A 6,004-nucleotide genomic window follows, 5' to 3' on the forward strand; every position below is an offset into this window, starting at 1 on the left:
CCAGCAGAGAATCAGGGATGAGGGGCATGATGAGATACTATAATATGCAACTAATTCTCAAACCCTGAGCAATGAGACATTTAATTGATTACAAATTACATGACCCTCCCGTGAATTTAATTAAAAAAATACTAAACCCTCCCCAATTTTCCGCCGTGTAACAATGGTGTACATTTAAATCTCTCCCTAAGAAACATTTGTTTAATGATATACATACTTTGAAAATACCACGTTTATTAAATTGTCTTCTAAAACTTGATTTGTTATTTTAGTCATTGGTGATGAATGTATTTGGATAACTGCATTGAAGTTGATTGATCTGCTCATGAAAAATAAATATTCTAGATTCGTTTGTGCTGCTCAACCTATGGGTTATCTATACAGAAAATATGTTTTCGTTTAATTTATGTCATTCAAACTAATTTAAATGTATATGTACAGTTGAAGTCGGAAGTTTACATACACTTAGGTTGGAGTCATTAAAACTCGTTTTTCAACCACTCCACACATTTCTTGTTAACAAACTATAGTTTTGGCAAGTCAGTTAGGACATCTACTTTGTGCATGACACAAGTACATTTTTCAACAATTGTTTACAGACAGATTATTTCCCTTATAATTCACTGTATCACAATTCCAGTGGGTCAGAAGTTTACATACATTAAATTGACTGTCTTTAAACAGCTTGGAAAATTCCAGAAAATTATGTCATGGCTTTAGAAGCTTCTGATAGGCTAATTGACATAATGGGAGGTGTACCTGTGGATGTTTTTTATTGAACCAGGCAAGTGAGTTAAAACAAATTCTTATTTTCAATGATGGCCTAGGAACAGTGGGTTAACTGCCTTGTTCAGGGGCAGAATGACAGATTTGTCCCTTGGGGATTTGAACTTGCAACCTTTCAGTTACTAGCCCAACTCTCTAACCACTAGGCTACCCTGCCTAGTGGGGTACGTTCAAGGCCTACCTTCAAACTCAGTGCCTCTTTGCTTGACATCATGGGAAAATGAAAAGAAATCAGTCAAGACCTCAGAAACAATTGTAGACCTCCACAAGTCTGGTTCATCCTTGGGAGCAATTTCCAAATGCATGAAGGTACCACGCTCATCTGTACAAACAATAGTACGCAAGTATAAACACCACGCTGCCGTCATACCGCTCAGGAAGGAGACGTCTCCTAGAGATGAACGTACTTTGGTGCGAAAAGTGCAAATCAATCCCAGAACAACAGCAAATGACCTTGTGAAGATGCTGGAGGAAACAGGTACAAAAGTATCTATATGCACAGTAAAACAAGTCCTATATCGACATAACCTGAAAGGTCGCTCAGCAAGGAAGAAGCCACTGCTCCAAAACCGCCATAAAAAAGCCAGACTACGGTTTGCAACTGCACATGGGGACAAAAATCGTACTTTTTGGAGAAATGTCCTCTGGTCTGATGAAAAAAAATTGAACTGTTTGGCCATAATGACCATCGTTATGTTTGGAGGAAAAAGGGGGAGGCTTGCAAGCCGAAGAACATCATCCCAACCGTGAAGCACGGGGTTGGCATCATCATGTTGTGGGGGTGCTTTGCTGCAGGAGGGACTTGTGCGTTTCACAAAATAGATGGCATCATGAGGATGGAAAATTATGTGGATATATTGACTCAACATCTCAAGACATCAGTCAGGAAGTTAAAGCTTGGTCGCAAATGAGTCTTCCAAATGGACAGTGACTCCAAGCATACTTCCAAAGTTGTGGCAAAATGGATTAAGGACAACAAAGTCAAGGTATTGGAGTGGCCATCACAAAGCCCTGACCTCAATCCTATAGAAAATGTGTGGGCAGAACTGAAAAAGCATGTGCGAGCAAGGCCTACAAACCTGACTCAGTTACACCAGCTTTGTCAGGAGGAATGGGACAAAATTCACCCAACTTATTGTGGGATGGTTGTGGAAGGCTACCCGAAACGTTTGAGCCAAGTTAAACAATTTAAAAGCAATGCTACCAAAAACGAATTGGGTGTATGTAAACTTCTGACCCACTGGGAATGTGATGAAAGAAAATAAAAGCTGAAATAAATCATTCCCTCTGCTATTATTCTGACATTTCACATTATTCAAATAAAGTGGTGATCCTAACTGACCTAAGACAGGGAATTTTTACTATGGTTAAATGTCAGGAATTGTGAAAAACTGAGTTTAAATGTAGTTGGCTAAGGTGTATGTAAACTTCGGACTTCAACTGTATCTACTCAATAGATGTTTCTACACCTCTACAAGCCAATTAGCTAGCCCCCAGTTGTTTCTACAATGTATACAAATACAGGTTTTGCAGTATAAGGGACATGTTTTCATATTCAATTTCATATTGAACAGTTCAGGTATGACACACTTACTATTGGGGAATGGAACCAGAGAGGAAGCTTGAAGCCCTTTCCATGCCTCATTGTTCAGATTGGAAGCGCTGTGAACTCACCTGTGAATGCCCAAGTCTACCACAACCTTTCCTATTTTGTTCGTAAGCACCACAGCACTTTAGGCAGCCATTGTTCAAAATGTGTTCATGTGTCCAGTACAATGGGAGGGGGTCTGGCATGCACAGGGGAGGACCAGGAGGTTGAGCTCAGACTTCTATTTAGGACTAGGATCCTATCCAGAGTTTCCAGATTAAAAGTGAGGACAAAACCAGCCTGCCTCTCTCCTTCCACACTGGGTCCTGATTGTGACAGTTGAGCCCAGTTTGCACTGCAGGATCCAGATATGGCATCAGTGAAGCTGGAAGACTGCAGTCAAACACTGGAGCTGAATGTCAACATTAAAGACGAAGAAGAGGAGAAGAAGAGGAAATCTGTTAGTCATGGTAAAACCAGGGTCTAGCTATGAATTATCTTAAGATATTAGACCTCCATAAGTTATGACCCAGTCTATTGCTATGTTGAATTCTGACATTACACATCCCTGAAGCACTTCTGACTATACATGTAATTACGGAAGTTCAATCAATAAGGCTGGTCTGAATGGTTCATCACTTCATTCATCTAGTAAACTCTATGGACACAGATTAAGCCTAGTCCTGGAATAATTTGCACTTTTAAACTGAACTCACTGAAATGGCTTTTCTCAGACATGGTTTAAAATAGTCTCAGACTTGCCATAGTCTAGATTTAAAAAGTCTGACTTTCAGAAGGATGATTATAGTTAACCTAGATCTAAGCAGTGGGGAACCATGAGGGCCTTCAGAGAAGGCTAAGGATTGATATAAATGTATAGAATTTTTTTAAAGAATTTCGATTTTAATTTGTATTTCATCTATACAATAATTGTAATCATTTTCTGATTTCATCTCTTCAGTTTGTGTTGGAAAGAGGAGGGTTAAAACTGAAGAAGGAGCAGACCAAAGTGCAGCGTGTGTGTCGTTACACATTTTATTTTCACTGTGAAACTATGCAGTACATAAACATAAACTAAAGGGGGAAAAAGAACGTGACGCAGAGGTGAAACACACTAACTCACAAAAAATCTCCCACAAAGCCAGGTGGAAAAAAACACCTACTTAAGTATGATCTCCAATCATCCCAAACAAAACCCAACATAGAAATGCGAAACTAGAACATAACAACATAGAAAAACTAAACTAGAAAACCCCCATCACACCCTGACCTACTCTACCATAGAAAATAACAGCTTTCTATGGTCAGGACGTGACACTCTAGATAGAAAAATCAAGCTAGCTCAGCCAGCCATTTGCTAGAGTCATGGGTAACAGCTTATATGGAGAGTGTCTGAAAGTGGGTGTGTTGACAGAAGTGGGAGGATAAAAAGAAGTGGGTGTATGGACAGCAAATCCACTAATTGGGAAGATTGGTTACAACAGAAGACCATTTTGCGTGGCTGATTGTTGATTGTAGAATTTTAGCTAAGCAAAACCCTAACCACATTTTGCAACACCCTAAATTGGAATACTAATATATCAAATACGGGTGGGGGGAAACAATTTGGAGATAATATTATTCACATAACATTTGATCTTGTATCAAATATCTCTGGTAGTATTTCTGCCACAAGGGAACTGAAGCAATTGTCCACTTGGTGGAGCAAGAGTTCCACTGACCGTCGCCTTTTCCAAGCTGTCCTGTGGTCCATCAAACTGCATTTGAATGTTGAACCACATCATCAACGCAAATATTGTGAACAATAAAAATAGCCTGTCTTTTTATATCTGTCTGTAAAGCCTTGTATGATAAGACCATTGTGAGGAGGCCTTCATAAAGTTGACCTCCTAAATTACTAGAGACCAAACTTCAAAGATGTCCATGGTACTGGACTGCAGTAAGAGCTAGGCCGGAGCTGTCCTGACGTATGGTTCTGGCTGCCTTACTCAGTCACTACAACAAACTTCATATCATGGACATAAAATGCCATTAGGCCTATTGAAGATACCATATATGTAAGTTACTTGTTTGGTGTCTTGTGAATCAACCTGTATGGGCATTAGGGTTGAATATTTTACCAGTATTATACAAATGTTCCTTCCCGAGAATAAATCACTTTTCTCCCGGGTAACCCAGTATTTTCTGCCAAAACCGGAAGTGTCATTAAAAAGCATTATAACACATATAAATGTCTGGATTTGATTAGAGCTTTGATCAGCATGAAAATTCAAACCTGATGCTACCTGTCCCGACTACTCCCGCTCGTCCTCTCTGGCACTCGTTGTCAACAGTTTACTCATCATTACACACACCTGCCACCATCGTTACGCGTACCTGCCCTTCATGAGACTTACCTGGACTCCATCACCTTCCTGATTACCTCCCCTATATCTGTCACTCCCTTTGGTTCTTTCCCCAGGCTTTATTGACTCTGTTTCATGTCTGTATGCTACTCGTGTTTCTTGTTTTGTTCCATGTTCATTTATTTATTAAATTCACTCCATGTACTTGCTTCCCGATTATTAGCTTACACGTTACACTACCTGAGCCTGATGAGACATATATTAAATACATTTTATGAGCCTTATATTAAAGACATTTAATGAGCCCAAGCCCAAAAAAGGCCAAATGATTGATTGTGCTGTTATCCAATAGGTCCACCAGGGGCCAGATTCACAAAACTTTCTTAAGAAGAAAGTTCTTCTTAACTGCCATTTATCCCTTAAATATACACTTAGGAAGAAAGTTAAACAAAGTTGGTTTTCCCATTTTCTTGCACTTGTTCTTATGTTTCTCCTTTTAAGCTAACAGTTAAGAAGAAATTTGATTCTTGAAAATAATGTTCTTAATTCCAATAACTAAACCCTTAAACTCAGGGCAGTGAGAGAAAAAGCTCTTCAAAGCCATTGAACATGTTTAATTCACTCACAAACTTCATTTGAAAGTTTCAGTATTGGTTATTTTAAACCCAATAAAAAAATGTAGAACCGTAATCTCAGTAAGAAATATGCTAACATGATTGGCATTGTTAGATATATAGCTATCTAAAAGTGGTTGCCTAGCAACAATCACTTAAGAAGAATTGTAAGAAGATATTTGAGAAGTTGGTTAGAAAATCATTAAATCTTAAGATATTGTTGAGAAATTGCACTTATTTTCATAATTTTGTTGTTTGATACAAAGTATTGGAAGATGTTTGGTCTCTCTGAAGGCCTAGGTCCTATAGTCACGGGTCACCACTGGATCTAAGTGAAGGCTTCAATTAAACCTGTCCAGAGGCAGGTTTAACTTGAGATTAATGGATGTTGGCCCCCAGGTTGACCTTGGCAATGAGAGAAACTGGATTACCTGGACTATTTCAATGATCTCAGAACAATTAGTGTTTTATGAAGAGTCTTTCATCCTGTGTTTAATATTTATTTATTTTTTGTTTAGAATGTTTAGAATGGTATCATGTTAGGGGTTAAGACAATGGGATGATTCTGGAAGGTGTTCCGGAAATACCATTTTCAGAAAGTGTCACTTTTTGCCAATACTCACCTTCCTTAAAAGTAAAAATTATCCTTCACATATTCAGTCAGTTTATGT

This window comes from Salmo salar, chromosome ssa17 (assembly GCF_905237065.1).
Source record: "Salmo salar chromosome ssa17, Ssal_v3.1, whole genome shotgun sequence".
Classification (NCBI taxonomy): domain Eukaryota; kingdom Metazoa; phylum Chordata; class Actinopteri; order Salmoniformes; family Salmonidae; genus Salmo; species Salmo salar.